Raw genomic sequence first — 24,968 nt, 5'->3', positions numbered from 1 at the left:
TTTTTTGGTTTTTCTATTTCAAATAGGAGAAAGGAGGTGTAGAATATAAGACTTTTATGAGTGAAAAAGTTAAAATTAAAAAAAAAAAGAAATGGAGTGCTGGATTTCTTTTCTGAGAAACAGCTACTATTTGTTGTTTGGACATGATTTACCCAGTATCCTTAACTATTTCAAGAGAAACAAGATGAGCAAGAGATTACAGAGGGCTATATTTGGTTAGTTCATAGACTCAAAAGACCACAGATGTAAATTGGGAAGGGAATCTTAGAGATTGAGTCCAATGGCCTCATTTAACAAATGAGGAACTGAGGAACAGAGAGATTAAGTTATCTGCCTGGGGTAACACAACTAAGTGTCTGAGACAAGATTCAAACTCAGATTTTCCTGGCTCCAAGTTGAATATTCTATCCATTATGTTATCTAGCTGCCTCTCAAGTTCCATGAGAATAATCTCATAAATGATTTAAATGGGCCTTATCAACATCACCTTTGGGTTTTATGAAGTCAAGTCATCATTGTGACAATAATACATTTTTGGAAATGTATTATTGCAAAGTTACATTGACTACGAGTTGATTTGAGGAGGGTAATATTTATATCTTCAATTCAATCACCTGTGTCTTTTTGACAAAATTATCTCACCCCATTCCCCATCGATTAAAGACCAGTGCCTATAGCCATTGAAGCCTGAATTTAGGGGATTTTCAAAGTAGTTACAAAGTTATTGACAAAAGGGGAATGTGACATTGGAGCATCTCTGTTTTTCTTGTGTTTATGATCCAGAAGGAGCTCAACCATGGGTGAATTGAATACCAAAATAATTGCTGCCAAATTGTTTTTATTCTAAATGTAGACCTCAGTTTGGAAATGGATAGATTTGCTCCCCTTCATCCTTGTTCCCCACAGACAAATATGTTTCTCATCATTTGAGAGAGAATCTCTGGCACCATCCTTGAGAGAGGAGCCAAGTCAAGTCCTGAAATAGAAAAAGGGTAAAGAGTTGCAAGCTGAGACCAGGGTCTTTCCCCAACTATTTGTAGTTAAGAAAATGAGTACTACTCATTAGGAAAATCAGAAACATTTTCAGTGCAAAGAGGCCAATAAATATCTAAAGTGAGCTCTTTTTCCATTGTTAGGGATGCAGAATAAAGAGGAACTCTCTACTGCATGAGCTTATTATTTCCTTTGGAAAAGTGAAAAAACTCTTTAATAATTGCATCTAGAGACAAAGGTTCATCATATAAACACCAGTATTCTACCTGGCTTCCATAGCTGTGAAACATGGAGTACTAGCCTCTGAAGAATTGAAAATGAGCATCACCCAGAAGGCAATAGAGAAAGGGCATGTGGTAGGTAAGAGCAGGTTGCAGAATGTAACAAAGAATTATGTAGAGACAGAGTACAATATACAAGTGAAATATACAAGTGAAAAAATTTGGGCTTGTCACTTAGTGATGCATAGATATAACTAATGGGTGGCATGAGTACTCCACTGGATTGTTGTAATATGAAGGGAAAGTGAGGAAACCTCCCCAATCATGTCAGGTGGGCTTCCTGAGTGGGGGGACATGGATAAGAGTGGCACATGTTGGGCAGCCATGAAGGGTCACAATCTGTATCATTAGATGGAGGACCCAAAAAGATAAGAGAACTTATCCAACCATTATGGAGAACAATTAGGAATTATGCTCAGAGAGTTATAAAAATGTTTATACCCTTACCAACCTGTACTACTGTTAAGTCTGTTTTCCCAAGGAGGTCAGGGAAAAATACTTATAGCAGTTTTCTTTGCAATGGAGAAGAACTGGAAATTGAAGAGATGCCCATCATTTAGGGAATGGTTAAAGAAGTTGTAAGAAATGATGAGCAGGTTAATTAAAAAAAACTTGGAAAGACCTATATGAAATTATGAAGAGCAAAATAAGTAAAACCAAGGGAATATTATATACAGTCATAGAATTAATATTTAAAGAATAACTTGTAAATGTCTACTCCAGAGAAAGAACTGACAAACAGAAACAGGAAAGACATTATAATGTCTCTGGAGTATATATATATATATATATATATATATATATATATATATATATATATATTTTTTTTTTTTTTTTTTTTTTGTCCAATGATATTTTCTATGGTACAGGGAGGATAGAGGGGAGAATTTTAATGTAGCTAAGAAACAAATTAATTAATTAAAAAAACAAAAGGATGAGACTGTACATGCAGATGAATATTTGAATATGAACTTGTAAACTCTCTAAGAATGGAGGCTCTGGGAGAAGCTTAATATGTCCCTTTGAACCCCTGAGATAGATTAAGCCTTATAAAAAAGGAACTGTGGTGAAATAGAAAGAGTAATGGAAAAGGTCCAGGCTCCAGCTGCAGCTACTTGACACTGTCCTTCATTAACTACATGTTCTCAGCCTCAGTTTCTGCATTTGTAAAATGGTGATAATAATACCNATATATATATATATATATTTTTTTTTTTTGTCCAATGATATTTTCTATGGTACAGGGAGGATAGAGGGGAGAATTTTAATGTAGCTAAGAAACAAATTAATTAATTAAAAAAACAAAAGGATGAGACTGTACATGCAGATGAATATTTGAATATGAACTTGTAAACTCTCTAAGAATGGAGGCTCTGGGAGAAGCTTAATATGTCCCTTTGAACCCCTGAGATAGATTAAGCCTTATAAAAAAGGAACTGTGGTGAAATAGAAAGAGTAATGGAAAAGGTCCAGGCTCCAGCTGCAGCTACTTGACACTGTCCTTCATTAACTACATGTTCTCAGCCTCAGTTTCTGCATTTGTAAAATGGTGATAATAATACCTCTACCTCTGTTTACCAATCAATAAATAATCAATATGTATTTATAAAAATGTCTGCTATGTACCAGGCAACTAAGTGGCACGATAGGTAGTGCACCTAGCCTGAAATCAGGAAAACTTTGTGAGTTCAAATCTGGCTTCAGACTGACTAGCTATGTGACCCTGGACAAGTCACTTAATCCTGTTTGCCTTGGTTTTCTCATAAGCTAGAAAAGGAAATGGCAAATCTCTCCAGTATCTTTGCTAAAAAAAAACAAATAAACCCCAAATGAGGTCATTAAAGAATCAGAGAAAACTGAGATGACTGAAAACACATATGCCAGGCACCCCATGAAATACTAGACATACAAATACAAAAAATGAAATAATTCATACTAACGAGTTTAATTTTTAATAGGGGAGGTGAGCACATATACAAATACATGCAGCATAAATATAAAATTAACAAATGCATATTTATACTTAAGTACAAAGTAGTTTGAAGGACACTAGCAGCTGGGAGAAGAGGAAAGATTTCCTGCAGAAGATAGTGTTTAAGCTGTGTCTTCAAGAAAAAGAGGGACTTTATGAGAAGGAAGATAAGAAGGGAGTACATTGTAAGCCCGGGGGATAGCCCTAGGCCATGAGATTGTTGTGATTCAATGAGACAAAGGACGTGGGTACACTTAGTAAACTGTAAAATATTATAGAAGTGGGAGATGTTGGGATACTCTAACCCACAGACTCAGAGACTAAAATATTTGGAAGAAACTTTAGAGATCATGTCATGACACCTTCCAATACAGGTGAGGAATTTGAGACCAAATAAAGCAAAGGAACTCACTCAAGATCATATAGCTAGCATTTGGCAGAACTAGAACTTAATATGGGTCGTCAGATAGTGCAGTGGATAGATCACTGGACATGGAGTCAGGAAGACCTGCATTAAAATCCGGCTTTAAATACTTAATAGCTGTTTGCCTCAATTTCCTCATCTGTAAAATGATCTGGAGAAGGAAATGGCAAACCATTCCAGTATCTCTGCCAAGACAACCCCAAACAAGGTGCCAAAAAGTGGGACATGACTGAAACATCTGAAAAGAACTCAAACCTAGGTATCCTGATTCCAAATCCATTGCTCTTTTTACTACGTCGTGATTATTTTCCTTGACTACTTCCCCTGCTTAATGATGGGAGTAATGCTGTGGTTATACCTGTAACTCTGTGAACATCATTTACTGGACAGTCAACCTTTCTATCATTCTAGAGGTACCCAGCCCCTTCTATGGGCAGTGGGTACAGCAACACTGATTCTGATGAATATAAAATCTATATTCAACATCTGGTTGGTGCTCAATTAAATCCCATTGGGAAGAGCATATTTATAGGCATGGGTTGGAGGCAATGACTAGTTTTTGGAAGCATGGTGATCGTTCACATCTTTCACATTCTACTTTTGGTACTTGGACCACCCTTCCAATGTGGGAGTCAATTGCCATTCTACTGGAGAACAATGAGGACAAGTAAATAAAAATGGGTCTGAGAAAAGGCTTTTCTTAAAATAGAAAAATAAAACCCAAGCTAGCACTCCAGGTGACAATTTATGGGCTTGCAAATGTTTTCAGAAGTCTTTTTAGAGTTTTGTGTTGAATCTTTATGGAAGGTGTAAAATCCTTCTAATGCCAGCATTTTATGAACAGCATCACTGGCGGCTGCTTTTACCCTGAGCCCTGCTTTCGGGAGACGTGGCTTTTCCTTCATTTATTCATATCTTTTCCAGTCCATCAAAAATAGACAAGATGTAACAGGACAGTCCATTTGTCCTATTCTTTTGGAGGAATAATTGCCAGAAGCACTTTCCGGTTGTCAAAGCCCCATCAATGTGACTCTTGAGCCAATCTCAGAGTTAAAGAGCTCACCGTTTCCTCCTCTCCAAGGATTCCTCAACCCATGGCCCCCACCACAAGGGGAGTTGGGTCAGAGGGAGTGAGTCTCCAAGATTCAAGGCTATCCAAAGGGCAAAGACAGAGATGAAAAAGAGCAGCTGGGAAGCATCGACACGAAAGGAGCCTGGACAATCCTTCTCAAACCTCAGACTTCTGAAAAGAGTAGAGGAGGCTCTAGTTTACAAGATATTCTGAACCATATGTATGCATTAATTAAAAGAATGGGAAGGAGGAGGAGGGGATCTGAGAAAATAACAAGGCTGCAGTGTATGCGTGCAATGATTTTTCATTCTGTTTCGCTTCAGCTCTGCCCCTGCAACAGAGGATCTAATCAATCTGCCGGCTATTAAGTTTGTTAATTGATAATGCATACTAATTAGGCTGTGCGCAGTTACTTAAGAGACTTTGCTAAGGTGATTGTAGGCACAAGTCCAAATGGAGTTTAAAGTATTCTGTGTGAGGTTAAAACCCATCAACCAGAATAGATGGATTTTATATTATAACAGAAGGCACAACATACCCATAAGTATTTAATGTATTGCACAGTTATCCATTATTACATATTTTAACTCTACAAAATAATTAAAAATGTAAAAACAGCTACTAAAAACTCTAACAAAATCACATTGGTGGGGGGAGGTGTTTGGAAGTGTCAATAAGAGAGTGCTGTTTTCTCATCAAGGTAAATGTTTAATTTTCTCATTTGTGGTTGAGAGTAGTAATTGTTAGCAGGGAAGGAGGCTCCGTTAGACTCCACACCTATCTACCCATACGGACCTCTGGAGAAGCCAGTTAATTAGAAGGACAGATCTCGGTGTTCTTTCATCGAGGCAATACTCGGTAGGCTATGGTGTTGACTCATAGAAGCATGTCACTTGGCAACCCACTGCAGGCGTGCTTATCAAGAGGATAATATTTATTTGCTCCTCTTGCTCATTTTCTTTGGAAATCTACCACTTTTGAATGGCCTAATGTAGAAGTTTAATCCTTAGAATGAGAAAAACTCTCTTGGACAATAGCCAAATGACAAAAACCCAGATACTGGTCACCTCCTACTCTTAAAGGTTGGGAGGGTTGTATCTCACACCTAAGGGGGTACAGGTCTAGGTCTTACTTCCTGGCTTTGTAGAATCACTGGAAGATCAGAGGGTATCAGGGCTGTCCTAGTCAATTCAGGGTCACTGGGGGACTGGATCCATGGGCTTGGCTCAAAAAGTGAATTCTTAGACTAGTCTTGAACTTGCAAAGTAGGTTGGAAATTTCTTCATACTTGGATCTCTTTGGACTAGGGAAACCTTGGACTTGAGTCCGATTTTGGGGGCCATAGACTATCATATCCTGGAGTTGGGTTCAAATTAAGGTCCTCTTCTGAAAAAGAGGTGAAGGATAAAACTGAACTATTTCCTTTGGGACTACGCCATGAGATGGGGATTTTCTGGTACACACAAGTTCCCATCTCTTCTCTCCAACCTCCACCTCACCCTAATTCTGAATAGATCCATTGGCATTGGCCTCTTTTCTCTTCCTTGAACAAAGCATTTCATTTCTAGATGCTGGACGCTTTTACCAGCTGTTCCCTCTGCCTGGAATTTTCTCCTTCCTCATCTGTCTCCTCTACTTCTCTGGCTTCCCTAATATCTCAGCTAAAATCCTGCCATCTCCAGGAAGCCTTCTCCAGCCCCCCTTAATTCTAGTGCCTTCCTTCAGGTGAACATCTCCAATTCATCTTGATCACAGCTTGTTTGTACATAGTTGTTCGCATGCCATCTCCCCTATTAGAGTATGAGCTTCTTGAGGGCAGGAATCTTAGCTTGCCTTTCCTTCCATCACCAGTTCTTGGGCACATAATAGAGGCTTACTAAGTGTTTATTGACTAAGTAAATATCATCTTAACAATGAAATAATGGTGAATTATAGCCTTTCAGAGCTTGAGAAAATCTTGCCCAACTCCATCATTTTAGAAACTAAGACTCAGAGAAATTAAGTGACTCACTTTCATACCTATCTAATGACAAGGCAAGAACCAGAAACCTTCTGACTTCTAATCCAGTACAATCTTATCTTTGCCCCTTCTTACTTTTTAAAAAATAATTGTTTTAAAATATATATTGCTCTGGATTGTAGGGAGACAAGACGGGAAGCTTAGTGTTCATAAGAATTCAATGCTGAACTGTAGTTTAGGGGGCAGTGGGAAGGGAGAGAGGCAGGACAGAGAATGAAGACAATGAATCTTCTGATCTACCATGGAGGTAGGGTCTTTTGTTTGAGCTCCACCAAACCCCAAGTTTTAGCAACAGAAATGTGGAATTGGGAAGAATTAGAGAGGGAACCGAATGCTTTGTCATCCCACAGGAACATCATTGGCCCTGGCTCCTTTGTCTGAACTCTTTTTAGATGGCCAAGTTTAATAGCTGAAGGTAGAGAAAATTAATTTCCAAGTAGTCATTTGCAGTCATCTAAGGGAAAGAATAATTGGAAGGACCCTATGCTTATGAACCAAACATTTTTAACTTAGTACGATAACTTTATTCCATACTGGGGTGAGGGAAGCCTGTGAGATGAAATAAGCCATTTCCAAGGATGATTTGTTCAAGTTAGGATTTATCTGAGTGCACTGGGTGCATATATTTAAAATAGGACATTCATGGCAATGGAGCATACCAAGCAATAAATGGCATTTAACAACCACCAAAGTATTTATTGCAAGCATACATCAGTGACACAAACGTTTATTCTTATTAAAACCAAAAGATGAGTGCAGGCAAAAAGAATTCTAAGCACTTTGAAAAAAGGAAGATGTGCTGCTATTTTTCCCCCCTGATAAGAGAGCTTGACAGGGCCTCATATTCTGGTATACCAATAATGTCATTTAGGGAATATTGAAAAGGATGAGTAACTCATTAAGAATCTGCTTCATTTTTTTAATGAATAGTTTTCCAGAGAAGTTGCATGCATAGGAAATGTGGATGAAATAACAAATAAGATTTAATGCAATAGCATATAAGTAATAAATTGAGAACCTGACTCTTAGAAGGACTGTAGAATAGGAGAGGCAGGATCATACAGTGGAAAGAAGCCTAGATTTTTGGAGTCGGAGTAACTGGGTTCAAGTCCTGCTTCAGCTACTCATTACTTGTGTGACCTTAAGCAAGTCATCTGACCCTTCTGGGACTCATTATCATCATCCATAAAATGAGGTTGGAGTAGATGACTTTTTAATGTCCCTTGCAGATTTAAATATATGATTCTGGATGCCAAAGTCTACTATCAGGAGGAATTCTGTAATAGTATCAGTTTTTATTTTTTAGATTTTCAGTGGATATGAACCCTTATACTCCTATATTTTTCTTTGTATTCAGTTGTTTTTCAGATGTGTCCACCTCTTCATGACCCCATTTGGGGTTTTCTTGGCAAAGATATTGGAGTGGTTTACATTTCCTTCTCCTGCTCATTTTATAGATGAGGAAACTGAGGCAAACAGGGTTAAGTAACTTGCCCAGGTTCACCTAGCTAGTAAGTGTTTGAGGCTAAATCTGAACTGAGGAAGATAGGTTTTCCTAATCCAGGCCCTGTACTCTATCAACTGGGCCACCTAGTTGCCCATATTTTTCTTTGGGTACATATACATTAAGGAGATAATATACATTAAGAAAATAAGAAGATAATAATAATTTTTTGTTCCTTTCACCTGAGGATCTAAAATCATAAATATAATCATAAAATCTCAGAATAAGAAGAGATATTACATGTCATCTAGTCCAACCCTTTGCCTCTTTGGTGATGGTTCTGAACACCTTCAGTGATGGAGAATTGCATTCCCTATGAAATAGTTCACTATTCTGAACATACATTTATTAAGTTCTTACTATGTGCTAGGGGCTGTGCTAAGCACTGGGGATACAAATGTAATCAAAGACAGCTCCTACCTTCAAGTAGCTTACATTTTTTTAACCCTTACTTTCTGTCTTAGAATCAATATTAAGAATCAGTTCCAAGGCAGAAGAGCAGTAAGGGCTAGGCAATGAGGGTTATGTGACTTGCCCAGGGTCACAAAGCTAGGAAGCACCTGAGGCCAGATTTAAACCCAGGACCTCCTGACTCCAGGTCTGGTTCTCTATCCACTGAGCCACCTCACTGTCCAAAGTAGCTTATGGCAGACAACAAAACATAGAAGGGAGATGAAGGGAGAGGGAAGGAAAGAAGATACCCTTGTAGGGACATGGTGGAGGAGTTCAGAGCATCAAGAGAGGAACCAGGAAAAGAGGGAAGGCATGAATACAGCTGTTCTGGATACTTCTCCAAATTGGAAGTTTTGATTGACTGAAAGAAGGAACCAGAGTTATAGGAATACTCCAGGGTGAGACGGCTGAAGAGGTGATGGCATCTTCCAGGGTTGTTGTACTGAGCTAGTTATTAGGATATTCTTTCTTATATTGAGTCAAAATCTGTCTCCTTGTAGTGTCTTCTCATTGGTCCCAATTCTCCCCCATGAAATGAAACAGAATAATTCTAATTCCTCCTCAATACGATAGTCCTAATAAATATGAGGACAACAATCCTGTTTCACTAGATCTTCTTTCCTCCTGGATAAATATGTCAGTTTATTTTAACTGGCTTACATATTCACATGAGGCATTGTAAGTTCCCTGGCCATCTTAATCCCCTTCCTCTGGTCAAAGTCCAACTTGCCAATGGCCTTCCTGAGGGGCAGCACACATAACTGAATATGATATTCCACAGGATTGACAAAGACAAGGTTAATTTTATGGTACTTTGTAAGTTTTTCATTGACCTAACAATATCTCTGCTCACAATACTTTATAAGAAAGTCTGTTGTCTACTCAAGGTCACTCTGGCCATAGTGTTTATGAGAACAAATCCCAAAATCTAATTTTAGAAAGAAATTTAGTAAGTTTTTCTGGTAGAAGGAGAGAGATGGAAAGGAGGTGCAGCCCCTTCCCATTCAGGCTCTGGAAAGCTCACAGTATATAAAATTTAGATGAGGGTACACACGCATGAAACCCATGTACATAGTTAAGCAACTTTTCCAAAAGAGTAGCTTGATATCAAGGTACAGTGAGATGAATATGAGTAAATATAAACATTTGATAAAATTTAGGTAAAACCAAAACGAAGAGGAACCAAAAGTACAAGTTTAGGTAGACCCAAAACAAGACTGGGGTATAGTAACCCAAAACAAAAATTCTTTGGTTGGATCCAGAACCTGGAGGAACCCAAAGTTCCTTGAACCATCTCTAGCATTCCCTGAGAATTAATAAGGTCAGGATGACATTCTGGGTACAGTCTCTAATCACATAAAGTTGGGTTTAAATAATATAATAATTATTTCAAACAACATAATAAAGCATTCGTTCCATATCTATTTCAGGTTTGGGGAAATGGATAGACTGAGCCAAGTTAAATTTCTTGACTTAGAAAGTCCAAAATAAATAAGCAGTTGAAGGATAAGCTGATATTAGACTGTAATCTAAATATCTGCCTAATAGAATTGCCACAAAATGGTGCAAGGTGCTATTGAACCATATGTAGCCAGCATAACTTTTCAAGCTTTATTCTCTGGACCTTAGTACAAATGAATCATCTCATTAACATACCCTTTCTCTCTGTCCTCTTCTTAAATATGATAGCCTTTGCATATGAAGATAATTGTCCATGAGCAATACCTTTGAGTTGTTTTTCTGGTGACTAGTGGTACATATCTGTGGATTCCTGACTGGAGTAAATGGGATCCCAGGGGCCCATGGGACAGAGACTAAGGGCAAATAGGGAAAGAGCAGAATACTGGGAACCAAGAGAAGTGTCCCAGCTTTGTCATTCATATGTAACTGTGTGATCTTGGTCTAGTTAATGGGCTTGGGGTCAAATTAGTTTATTGATTCTCAAACTTTTTGGTCTTTGGATCCCTTTACACTCTTAAAAGTGATTGAGAAGTCCTCCAAAGATTTTTTTGTATAATTGATTTAGCTCTTTATATATTTGAGTAATTAGACCTTTGTCAGAGTTTTTTGTTATAAAATTTTTTTCCCAATTTGTTGATTCCTTTCTAATTTTGGTTGCATTGGTTTTGCTTATACAAACCCTTTTTAATTTAATGTATTCAAAATATTTTACATTTTGTAATTTTTCCTAACTCTTGCTTAGTTTAAAAATCTTTCCTTTCTCAGAGATTGTTTATGTGGGTTTTATCTATCAATATTTATTGTATTAAAATAAAAATATCTTTGCATCATTATAAAACTGATTTCTCAAATCCCATGAAAGGGCCCTTGGACCACATTTTCAAGAACCAGTGGCTTAGATGATCTAGTTTGATGCTTCATCATAGCCTTAGGTTCTCAAAGGCAAGGTCTGCTGAACACAAGGTCTTACAAGTCTCACCAACTCTTCATTTTGGGTCCACTAGTGAACTGTGCTTTTGTCCTTCAAAGACTAGTCAATAAATATTTATTAATTGCCTACTATGTACCAGGCATTGGGGACACAAAGAAAAGTAAAAGACAGTCACTGCTTTCAAGGAGTTTAAAAATTAATGGGGGAAATAACAAACCTACACAACTCTGCACAAACAGGATATGCCCCAAATAAATTAGAGATAATTAATAGAAGGAAGGCAGTAACCTTTACAGGGGATATAAAAGGCTTTCTGTAGAAGATGGGATTTTGTGACTTAAATTAAAGGAAGTCAGTGAAGCCAGGAGGTGGAGTTGAGGAGGGAGAGCATTCCAAGAATGGGGGACAGCCAGAGGAAATGCCTGGAGGTAGGAAATGGAGTGTCTTATTCAAAGAATGGTCAGGAAGCAAGTGACACTGGTTTGAAGCCTCACTAGGTACAAAGAAGCTCATCACCAAGACAGTAGAAACTAGTTGATTGACATTTTTTTTCTACTTCAAAGCACAAACATCTCCTACTACTGCAAAGAAGGGGTGTGATCCACACCAGTGAAGGGTGTGCACACACTCATGAAAGAATAGGGTCTTGGGGTATTGCAGTATGTAATGCCATAGCTTATTTATCCCAGTCCCCGACAATGGAGCTATCTTAAATGAGCCGGAAAAATGAGTAAAAACTCTGGGTTGCTGGTCAATTAATGGGCAGATAAAAGAAAAATTATTAACGTACAACTTGTTACTACTTTGTCAATTAAATTAAATTAATTTAAAAAAAATTAGAATGAAGATGAATGAATCTCTTTTGTCAGTTATCTAATATTAAAGAGGAGTTTTTCTAAAAGGATGAGTATTTTGTATGGATATCATTTATAAGTAAATTATTTAATAATAGCATGTCTGTCAAGGGGCTTTGGTATGGTACTTTTCTTTATGACAAAAAATGATAGACTAACTAGAATGACCTACTTTCTTCAGAATAGATACAACTGCAAAGTACTAATTAAACACTATTTTCAATGTAATTCATTCACTCATTATTCAAAGGAATCCTGTAATGAATTTTGTCGTAAAGTGAAGAATTTTTTAGTAAAGTTAATAATCATAGCCTAATTTCATGAAAATAAATTATCAAATCTTTTGTGTATTTAACATTTTTAGAGAAGATGCAAAGCTTTTAAATACTCTTTTCTTTCAGTTTCCTGAAGAAATAAGGACAGTTGTTTAGGCTTTACCTCATTTGAGGTGACTTCAGTTGGCAGTAACATGGCTAACTGCATTTCTAATCAGCTACTTGGCCCTTAATTTTGGTCAGTGATGGGCCAGTTGGCCTCGCTGTTACCCAAGAGATGATTGGATCAGACTGAATGTAAGAACCCATCCAGAAAAAGCTTCCCATTTTGTTCAATGTGATAACCTGAAATGGAGATTTTCATCCAAAGGGAGTGGCCCAAGTGTGAAGATGGATATACAATTGAAATAAAAATTCATGTACTAGTGTTCTTAATATTAATGTGTGGGCCTTGAAGGGAGCCTATTGTTCTGTGAATGCTGTTGTAAGGAAGGCACTATTTTAAAAACATTAGCTTTCTGCCCTTTATTTGTGATTGCAGCCTGCCAACTCTTCTAAAGGGAAAATGGAGATAAATGAGACTTCTCTGACAAGCAATCAGGTCTTTGGGTTCCATATTTCAAAGATCCAGTGTCAGTATTTCCGCCACCAACACAGATTACAATCCCTTGATACTATACTGGGAAATCTATTGTTTCTGTGGATGAAAAATTTATAACCCTACAGCCATGAATCTTTGTCATATTAATTTGCCATAAGTAGTTAATGTCAATGAAAGACTTAGGGCTTAATGAGATGGTCCTCAACTGACAAATATACACTCCATCACTGGGCTAATATACAAACCTTTCCAAGTTGGTAGGACCTACCCATGTTTGTTCCTAGGGCTGCCATAGTCTTTGAAAACCCAGGGTCCTCTCCATGCGAGGATGAGGCATCAGATGAGGGCATTAGTGGAGTGAATCCATTGCAAAGGACATTATATAATACAAAAAAAGAACTGAAAGCTCCTTTTGTCCTCTGCCCTTGGATATCCCTCTTCTTTTCTTTTTTTTTCTGTCCTCAAAAAGTATTCCATTCTCAAGTTCTCTGTATCTTGGTTGACAGCTCACAGATCTATTTACACCTCACCAATATTTTTCTTAATTTAATTTTTGACCTTAATAAGCAGCAAATAAATTGGGTTTTTACATATAAGGAGAACAGAAAATGAGGATTCTATGTGAAATTGAAGATTTCTTATTTTTCTTTTAACTATAGAACAAATTCAACTTGGAGCTTTCAAAGCTATCCAACCAGTCTGTGCTTCTTTCTGTCCTTCCTTTTGTTCTCTTCTCTGTATTAAAAAACCAAGTTGACTTAGTAACCCTCTTTTTTTTGGTCACCCTATCTATACCCTCCCTTCCTCCTTACACATATTAGAGTGGGGAAAAGGAAAATAAAAAACCAGGTCCTTGTAGCAAATATGCAGAGACAAGTAAAACAATTTTCCAAACTGGTCATGCATAATCAAAAATATATGTTTCATACTGCATTGTGAGTCTATCACTACTCTGCTGGGAGATTGTCATTATCAGTCTTCTAAAATCATGGTCATTACATGGATCAGATTTCCTCAAGTCTTTTGAAGCTATTTTTTCTTTTATAATGTTGTTATCAGTTGTAAATTATTCTCATGATTCTACCTGACCAATTTTGCCCTTTTCCCTATACTCTAGTCTCATATCTCCAACTGCCTACTAAGAACTATTTCTAGTATATAAAGCATATATGATAGCTATAAAACTACCTGTTTGGCTGTCATGATGTCAGCTTACAATCAGCATACTCAAAACCAAACTTAATATCTCCAGTTCCCCAAATAAGCAAACAAACCAGTTCTCTCCTCCCAGCTTCTGCATCACTAGCAATAATACCATGATTTTCTCAGTCATCTTAGTTTGAAACCAGAAGGTCATCTTGGACTCATCTCTCTTCTTCATATCTCATATCCAACTAGTAACTAAATCCTACTCATTTTTATTCCAAGATATCTATCTGCAATCTTTCTTTTTCCATTTCTATTGCCAGCAACTAGTTTAGGTGCTTATCATCTTATGCCTTGGCTAAAAGCATCCTATCTGGTATCCTTCTCTTTCCCCCTTCCACGTAGAGTAATCTTGCTCCGAAAATTTTTATGATTCCTTGGTTTTTTTTTAACCCATAACTTTTCGTCTTAGAATCAATTCTAAGACAAAAGAGTATCAAGGGGTAGGCAATAGGAGTTAAGTGACTTGTCCAAGGTCACCCAGCTAGGAGAGTCTGAGGCCAGATTTGAACCATTCCTCCTGGTTCCAGGCTTGGTGCTCTATCTATGCTGCCACCTCACTGCCCCTAGGTCCTTTTTTTCCCCTTAGCAATCTGCAGTCTAAATGCTGCCTATTTTTCAAGGTCCCCTATAATCTGTTCCCATTCTGCTTTATTCATTCTTATTTCCCAGAAGTCTCCCAACACCCCTACTCTATTCATGTTTGTTTCTTTGTTGTCTCAGTAATACCTCAGGTCCATTCATTTCTCTGTCTTTGCTCCTACTATTCTCTTTGACTGGCATGCTTCCCTTTCCCTCTTATTCTTCTCTAAAGCCTAGTCTTTGCTCAGCTTAAACCTCACTTCCATAAAGTTCTCTATGTTTAGTCCAGCCCTTGTTCAATTCAATTCAACAAGCATCTACTACTTGAAAGGCATTAAGAAGACTAATAGAAAACAGTACCTGCTCTCAAGGAACTTATGTTCTTCTGATGAAAAATAATATGTATGCAGATAAGTAAATACAAAATATATAGGAAATAATTTTATACAAGGAATACCAATAGGAAAAGCTTCTTTTAGGAGAAATGAGTCTTGAAGGGAGCTAAGAGGCTCTCAGAGGGAGAAGTGATGAGGATGGACTTTCCAGGCACAGCCTGGGTAAAAACACAGACACATGAGATGGAATGATATGCAGAGGGAAGAGCAAATGAGGTCAGAATATAGAGTGCATGAGGGAGAATAGTGGGCAATTGGCCTGGAAAGATAGACTGGAGTCACATTATGAAGGACTTTGAATGCCAAACAGAGAAAGTTGTATTTTATACAGTGATGACATTGTTTCTCTCTCTCTCTCACTGTCTCACTCATTTCTCTCTATCTCTGTCTGTCTCTCTGTCTCTGTCTTTCTGTTTCTCTGTCTCTCCCTCATCCCCCTCTCTCCCTTTCTGTCTCTGTCTCTTTCTATCTCTTTCCCTCTCTTCCTCTCTCATTCTCTGTCTCTCTCTTTCTATCTCTTTCTGTCTCTCTCACTCTTTTTCTCTCTGTGTGGTCTCTCTGTCTCTGTCTCTTCCTCTCTCCACTCTCACTCTCTGTTTGTCTGACTCTCTTTGTCTTTTTCACTCTCAATTTATCTTTCTGTCTGCCTGTCTCTCTTTCTCTCTCTCTCTCTCTGTGTCTGTCTTTTTGTTTCTGATTCTTGGTCTCTGCCTCTCTGTCTCCATCTGTCTCTAGTCCTCTCTCTGCAGCCTGCTACCTCTGGTGGCAATTTGAGTTTCGGCAAGTCAGAAAGGACTTTCCTGAGGCAGATACAGATTACCCATGCTTATAAACTTGAAAACAGCACAGATTTTATCCTTGCCTTTCTTCTTGATTTATGTCCACAAGTCTCACATTTCATCAAGAATGTATTCATGTAGATTGCACATGTAAAATATATTATGAGATTGCTTTGCCATCTCAGTGGGGGCAGGTTGAGGGAAGGGAGTTGGAGAGAATTTGAGACTCAAAATTCTTTTTAAAATGTTGGAAACTTTGTTTACATGTAATTGGGAAAAATTAATTAAATTTTAAAAAATGATGTATTTATATAGTATAATGAGAGGAACACTGATCTTAAAGTCAAAAGAGCCAGCCTCAAGTTTCTATTCTAACATTAGCCATGTGACTTAGGAGCATGTCACTTAACTGAATTCCTTCACCTGTAAAATGGGTATAGTACTATTTAAACTATCTACATCCTCATTAGATTGTTTTGAAGAAGATGCTCTGTACACTGCAAAGAATTACAGGAATATGTATTGTCCTATGAATTATCCTGAGAGAGAGAGTGCCACTTGGCAGATCTCCTATAAAAAAGAAAAACTCACTATTGACCTGTTACATAAACCTTATGAATTTGGGCCCCGGGTTACATTTCCTCCCAGCTAGCCATATAAACAATAAAAAGGAAACTAGAAAAAAATACTATATGGGTTTTTTCCCAAGAAAAAAGGAATTTATTTTTATTCAAGTAACTACAACTAGGAAACCAGAGTGGGGGGCTTCATAACAGTATGGGACCCCCTCTCTTTCCCCACTTCCTCTGGACCTCTTTCCCTTAATCTTCCCAACTTGAAGATTATTAAAGGGGAGGACTCTGGTAGAAGTGGGAGTGGGCTGCTCTCCTGGGGTCCACCACCCCAACAATGCCACTTTTTAGTAAACTAGGCATGGTATCCACTATCTCTCCCCATCCCACCAAGACTTTCTTGGAAAGATTTGTGGAGGATGAGCAGGATGGATGGGGAAGGGGTAGAGGGTGAGTTCTGAAGGCTCTATTTAGTGGACTTAATAATACAATAGTAGTTATGACTATGATAATAATAATATTTAGATAGCACTTTGGGGGCTGTACAGTGCTTACATGTATTCCCTCATTTGATCTGTACAACAACCCTAGTTATGTCCTATAAGTAGAGCCTGTGTCTATTCAAATGTAACTAAATTAGGAAGCTGGGTCGTCTGACCCAGAGCAGAACCTCCAACATCCTAATCTGTATCTGTATCCTTGGGACTGGCTGGATTTGGGAGTGAGAAGACAAGACATTTGAGTTTCCCTAAGGAAGATCTTTCTCAACTGTTTTCCCTTGACTTTGTCATCTCCCCACTAGTCCTTGATGCACCCCCACGATAGAAAATTAACAAGATTTAGGGCAGCTAGGTGGCTCAGTAGGTTGAGGCCAGAGACAGGAGATCCTAGGTTCAAATCTGGCCTCAGGTATTTCCTAGCTGTATGAACCTGGGCAAGTCACTTAAACCCCATTGCCTTGCCCTTATTGCTCTTCTGCCTTGGAAACAATATACAGTATTGATTTTAAGATGGTAGGTAAGGGTTAAGAAAAAGAAAATTAATAAGGTTGGGCTAAAACATGTATGAAGGGTGTATTTCCCCTGCCCCGGAGTCTTCATGCTTATAAAAGATGCCAAACTTAAATCCTGTGAAGAGAAGAAGAAGTCCTGGGGTTTATCTGCAGAACTCTGGCAGAAGTTTTGTGGATGGATGCCATCACTCAGTACCATCTTCTTCATACCTAGCCCAGAGTCTGCCCTAATTCAACCCTGTCTCTCAGCTAAAGAGTTCAGCTAGGATGCTCATCAAATCCCACATCAGTTTGCAATGCTGATTTTAGTGATTAGAACATCTGGCTACTTGAAACTGGACGGAGGCCACCAACTCATTCCATAGAGGCCACTAAACATCTGTCAGTTATGGAAATTCCATTCCACCTGGCTGACCCTCGGACAGATTTGAACCAGTGACCTAAGGTTTTTTTTTTCCTTTTGCCATTTTCTCCTAGGATAATTAAACCAAATAAATTTGATCTTTAAAATACATTTGTTCATCATGGCTGTGAAAGATGCTAATATAGTCTCCTATTTGTATACATGCTTGCTTGCTAAAATACATATATAATGAGATTCAGAAAATTAGGTTGGCTACAATGGAAGTCTTAATATAAAGGGGGAAGAAGAAAGGAGGCAAAACTACAGAACATCACAGGGAAAATAAGCAGGATGGGAAAATTTCCAGGAGGATAGAGACTGTGAAATGTCATCACAGAATCAAGATCAGGCTATCAATAACTTTTAATGAGTTCTTGCTTGTGTGGAGGCCACAGTACTAGGTGATCTAGGAAGTTTTTAAAAAAAAGGAAAATACATTTTTCCAATAAAAATTAGGACTGGAATTCTAGTTCTTTTTCTAGTGCTCTCTTACTGAGTAAACTTAACCAATCTTATTGACTTTTCAAAGTATTTTGGTTAAAATTATATTTTAAAAAATACATGTATATCCCAATGGAATTGCTTGTCAGCTTCGGGAAGGGGGAGGAAAGAGAGGAGGGAGACAACAAGAATTGTGTAACCTTATAAAATTATATTAAGTCCCTTGGTCAAGATGACATTTCACCAGGAAGACAGATATAGGAGAAGGAAAACTGGATCTAACATTTGTAAGATGCTTTGAGATCTTGAAGCAAAAGATGTCAATAGAAGCATTTTCTCAAAAAAGTCAAACAAAGAAAAATAAAGAAATCCATTCCAGGCATAATTATCTTACAGTTTCAAGTATTTATTATAAGACATCATTGCTGAGCTATTCTGAAACATTAATTTAACCTTTACCATAACATCACATATGTTGAAATCAGAGCAAATGCACCTGGAATTATAACATTATTTCCACGGCAAATGCCATATTACGTTTTTAGGGTATTACGTCAATTTAGTATTTCACGTATTATTAATAATGCTTCATTACATAAAATTATTACTAAACTGGCAATTAAGTGGACGTGAAGGATCCATATGCTGAACTGCTCATAACATTTCAATTATGAATCTCACATCAGATGTCTTCTAGTATACATTAATGACAATGAGCAGTCTCTTTGCCAGAACCACCCAAATGAACTTGGCTCTGTTGGCATAAAGTCATTTTATATATTTGCCCTAAATTTGAGAAAATGAGAGATGGAAAAGATGGATGAAACTGCAAATCTGCTTCCATGCTTCTATGGAGCAGTTGTCAATGCTGTAATTAGCTCTCTCAAATACATGAAGGGCTAAGCAGTCTACAAGAACTCTTAGAAGATGATTCCATATAAAGATTCCGAATGTGACCAGAAAGTGGGTTTTGGGGTTCCTTAACTTTTTTCTTTCTCTTAAAAATGATTCCTTCACCTTCAGTTCTATTTTCATCATATCTGGTGTTGGAAATACTCATGCTCACCTCTTGCTTCAAACATTTTAAGAGCTGAATGACTCTGGACAAATTATATCAGCATTGCTATCATCATCACATTTATATAACTCTTTAAAGATGGCAAAACACCTTGCAAATATAATCTCATTTGAACCTCACAACAACCCTGGAAGTTAAGTGCTATTATTATCCTTATTTCACAGGTAAGGAAACTGAGGCTCAGTAAGGTTAAGTGACTTGCCCAAGATCACACAGCCAATCTGAGACATGGTTTTATCTCAGATCTTCTTGACTTCAGATCAAGTGCTCTGTCTACTCTGTCACTCACTTGTTTCATCTACAAAATCAGAGGGTTGGACCCCATGGCCTCTGAGGTCTCATTCAGTTCTAAACCTGTGATCATCCCTAGGCAATTCAACCTGCTGGATACTTGCCCAGGTTTTTACACAGGTCTTCCCTCCATGTACTTTGTATTTCAGTTATACTGGTCCACTTCTTGTTTCTCATGCACAATGGTACTTCTCTGACTTCTGTGCTTGTCCTCTGGCTGTCTCCTAGAATGTCCCTTCTCCTCATCTTAGCCTCCTTGAATCCCTGGTTTCCTTCAGCCTCAGCTTAAGTACCTCCTACAGGAGGACTTTCTTATTCCAATCTCCTACTGTGGACCACCCTCCACCTCTAGATACTAGTGACTTCCAAGGTTACCTTGTGTTTACTTTAGTTTACACACACACACACACACACATTGGAAAAGGGAATGGCAAACCACTACAGAATCTTTACCAATAAAGCCCAAATGAGGTCACTAAGAGTTGGACATGACTGAAAAATGACTCAACATCAACAACACATATACATACCTATATATCCCAAATATACACACATATAATACAGTATATATGAATATATAAACATATATACATGCATATATGTACAACTATCTATCTATCTATCTATCTATCTATCTATCTATCTATCTCTCCATCTCTCCATCCATCCATCTCTCTATCGGTCCATCCATCCTTCTATTCATCCATCTATGTATGTATGTATGCATGCATCTATCTATCTATCTATCTATCTATCTATCTATCTATCTATCCATCTCTCTGTCTCTCCATCTACCCTTCCATCTATTTATCTGTCTATCTGCTTATCTGTCTATCTATCTATCTATCTATCTATCTATCTATCTATCTATCTATCTATCTATCTTAATGCAACTTAAGCTTTCATTGAGGCAGCTGTACCATAGAAGAGAAATAACAGGCATTAAAATTAGGAAGAACAATTCAGGAAGACATGACTCTTACACCTATTGGCAGTGTAACCCCAGGCAATAATAATAATAGCTAGGATTTATATGATACTTTAAGATCTTCAAAGTCCTTTCCACATATTGACTCACAATCAAATCCTCACAACAACCCTATGGGGTAGCTGTCATTATTATCCCCATTTTACAGATGAGAAAATCGAGGTATAAAAAAGTTAAGTGACTTGCCCAAGGTAACACAGATAACAAGTGTCTGAGACAGGATTCCAACTCCTGACCCAAGTCTAGTACCCTATCTACTATGCCACCCAGAAGCCCTCTCAGTGCACTCAAACAACTCTCAAACTATAAATTGCAGAGTAATCATCAATCTCCAATGGTAAGAGTTTTGTGCACCAATGAAATTGCAAGAGGGAAGGGGCACCATGTTCCCTATCCCCTGCCCTGTGCCCAAACCAATCAACCAATCAACCAAATGCATTAGCTTTCTTGGTTGCAGGCTGCTAACCCACATTGATCTTTGTGATCTATGAATTACCTATGATCTCCTTCCACAGAAACTAGTATCTAGCCTCAACATCTCTTGCTTGAAAAAATTAAAGGAAAAAATGTTAAAGAATGTGATTACGAAGTTATGTGCACCCCACAATGAAAAAAGCAATTAAAACCCTTGCTATAACTGAATTCATCACTGAAGACAAGATATATTTATTAATATGAGCTTTCCACTTTTCTCCTTGATTTATAAATTTCTATTAAGATATATAAATGCAGGTCACTAAAAATACTTACTGAGTAGCATCCAGGAAAGTTTCACTGAACTGAACAGGCAAGGGGTTAAGTAAAATAATACATTCTACCAAAATGATGAAAATTTGGTCATTTCCTTAAGGCTATCCTATCTCTATAGTCAGCTTAAAAGGTCTTACTTGGAAAATGAAATAAAAACATTCTCCCCAAAGAAAAGTTTGTCCTTCCCAATGGCAATTTAAGTGACTTGATTTTTTTCCTTCAGGTGAATTTTTCTGAAACTTTATTTATGGTGATCAAAAGGCCTCATATCCCATTTTTTCTCTTCTTCCCACTAATTGTGTCCCCTTTTCCAGCTCTCTTGGCACACATATACAAAGACAGTCCTGGGGACTTAATTTTGGATGTGTGCTTCAACTTCTTGTAAACAGGAAATGTTTTAGAAATTAGCACTTGGTATTTTTAAAGTCAGATGGGATGAGACAAATATTTTTTATCCCTTTTTTAAAACTTGTTTTTAAATGATTGACTGAAATACCAGAAATTAAATTGGACCTACTTTGTCAAACAAAGGCTTCAGCAATTGCCAAAGACTCATTGCAGTCAAAATGAGGGTATAACAGAACTTCTAGCCACCAGACATGATGTAGGACCAAAATGAGCCTCTGACTTTTATCTCCTTCCTAGAGTTAGTAGGTACCTGAAGACCAATACCCAGTTTCTGGCTAAGGTAGGGTCAGACTGTTTGTTATACTCCTGGTCCTTGTAAACGTTTCAGTAATGACTGAGCTGAACAAGTGCCCAGAAAACAGCATCTACAAATAGAGAGTTTCATTGGCCACCAGTGCCATGGACCTGAGAGGGTTTTTTTTTTTTTACTATTTTTTAAGATCACATTTATTTATTTGTTTGTTACTTTAAAATTCCCAGGGTTCTCCCTCTTTCCCTCTCCTCCCTACACTAGAGAAGGCATCATTTGATCCTCCCAAAAAGTCTTTCTTGTTTCAATTTATTAGTTCTTTCTTTAGATGTGGACATATGCAAGTTATTCTTTAAATGATATTTCTATTGCTATAGCTAATGTTCTCTTGGTTCTGCTTGTTTTGTTCTTCATAATTATATGTAGTTCTTTTAAATTTTTTTTTAAAAAGTTAACTTGTCACACAATAGTCATCGCAATCATATGCCACAACTTGTTTGGCCATTCCCCAGTTCATGAACATCCCCTTAATTTCTAGTTCTTTGCTACCTCAAAGAGAGCTTCCATAAATATTTTTGAACATATAGGTTCTTTTGCTGATGAACTTAGGAAACAGATCGAATAATGGATCCCAGAATCTTTAAGGAAGGAGGAAAGTGGAAGGGAGAGGCTTGCTGGAGACACAAGCCCTATAATTATCAGAGAGCAGCTGGGTACCCTGATCTTAGCTCAGGCTCAGCTTAAGAACTTGGGTGATCTTGGCTTCTTTCCTCTCCTACTTCCTTAGATCCCCAACACAAAGGTTGCCAATTTGACCTCTGGTCAGAGAAGGCAAGCTAGTTTAGGATGTGGAGTTCTAAAAGGCTCTCCAGTGCAGAACCATTTCCAGACTGATATCTGATGCAAGGCAGAGGGAGTTCGAAAGCTAGAGGACCTGGGCCAAAGGTACCACAGGATTTCTGGGGTTCCCGAAGGTGCAGCAGCATGGCAACAGAAGCCTGTTTGGTAGATCTTCCCTCTTCCAAAGCAGAAGGTGAGAGGCAAGCAGGGACAATCGTTTTTATGCCACTCAAGCCTGCAAAATTCAGTCTTGAAATAATTCTGTCTGCAGACTGAATCACTACTCTCTGGAGGTAAATTTCTCATCTTTGGAAAGCAAATCAACTCTTCTATAGAAACCAAGAATCATTTGACAAAGTCCAGCTTCCATGGAGAGCTTTTGTTCACTCCAGAATAGTGACAGGATTAGGTTTATAGCTGATCAATTCACTTGTCTGAGTAGGGGTAAATGAGCCAGACATACAGTCTTCTGTAGACATCCCAAAGAAGTCCCAGCTCCTGAGTCTCCAGCAGATTGAGGCCCGACAATGTCGTTAACTAGTAGTACACAGTGTCCTTGGACCAGAGCTCTCTCTGACAGATCATCCCAGGTAGCCTGGGGAGGGGAGGGGAGGGCACTGCCTGCTCCGGCTTCCCCAAATGAATGCTTTCTTCAGGGTTGTATTTTACAGCAGAGCCACCCCTGGCAAAGGTAAGGAGCTCATGCAGAACCAATATGTGCAAATTCTCTTTCTTCCCTCTTGCCCCCTGTGAAAGGGCATCCAACATGAAATGGGATTAATTGGGATTATGTGGCTCTGGCTGCTTGGCTGCTACTCAAGGATGAATGCTTAATTTATGTCTCCGTCATCTTGACTCCTCTCTGATTAAACTGGTTCCCGGCGCCATTGTCTGCCAAGGACTTTTCTTTTACAGGGGTGGCTACAGGTGGTGCTTTTATGTAACATCCTTTATGCCTCGACACGGTGTGTGGCTTTAATGGACTGCTACAATACCACCTATCCCTCGGAAATAACGAAACACATTAATAAATCCATTGTGGCTACCTTAGATCCTTCGTGTCTTTTCCTTTGACATTCAACTGTCAACAGGTATGGACATGGTTCCATGTAGAGATATGTCCTACGTCTATGGAGAGATGTATACCTAGGATCAATGTGTCAATCAATCAATTTCTGCTAAGATAAAAGGCATTTTGAAGAAAAGTTCACACTTATGGCGAGTTCAGTTATTTCACAAGCATTTATTGAGTGCCTACAATGTGCCAGGCACTGTCCTCTTGGGCTAAGAATACAAAGATATCAATGAGATAGTCCTTGTCTGCAAAAAAAGCTTACATTCTATTGAAGGAGTTTATATTCTAGTTTTCATTTACCAATAGCAACAGGAAACAATTGTCCATCTCTTTAAATATGAGGTCAGAATCTATGATAGAAAGTTGTTTTAGTAATGACTAGCTGGTGATGAATTCTTTTGGTCATAGTAACTCAGGAAGATCATCCACCAAAATATTGAAAGAGTCCTTACCATATGAGTTAATGGATCTTTGAAATAGTAAAGAAGGAAGCACTGTGATCTAGTGGGGAGAGGAGAGGATTTGTGTTCAAATTGAAACTTTCCTACTGCTTTTTTAAATGATCTTTGGCAATCACTTCACTACAGTGGGTCTCATTTTTCTTGTCTGTAAAAATAAGGGGTTGGGCTTAGATGATTTTTATGATCTCTTCCTAAATGACTCTTAAGGAACCAATATCTCAGAGTGGCACCTTGAAAGTCCTGAGAGAGTCCATGGTAAGACAAAGATGGCAGAAGTGGAAATCAAATTCCACTTCCACTGACTGCTTCTATTTTGGACTTTCAGAATTTCATTCGATGTTAAGGAAATCCAATCCTCCTGGCTTATCCAGCCTTTTTAGGCTGAGAAGGAAAAAAAAGAGGCAATTAGTACCATTAATAGAAGGGATTAAACAAACATTTCATTGTTACAAGCATTCATGGAGCAACTACAATGAGTGAGATATTGTGCTGGGCACTGAGGGTACAAAAACAAAGCAGATGCTACCCTCAAGGAACATGCAACTGGATGTCTCTCAATTGGGATCTAGGCTGAGGCTGTGTATACATTCACAAAG

Source organism: Gracilinanus agilis, chromosome 1 (assembly GCF_016433145.1).
Source record: "Gracilinanus agilis isolate LMUSP501 chromosome 1, AgileGrace, whole genome shotgun sequence".
Lineage (NCBI taxonomy): Eukaryota > Metazoa > Chordata > Mammalia > Didelphimorphia > Didelphidae > Gracilinanus > Gracilinanus agilis.
This window is presented reverse-complemented; position numbering follows the sequence as displayed.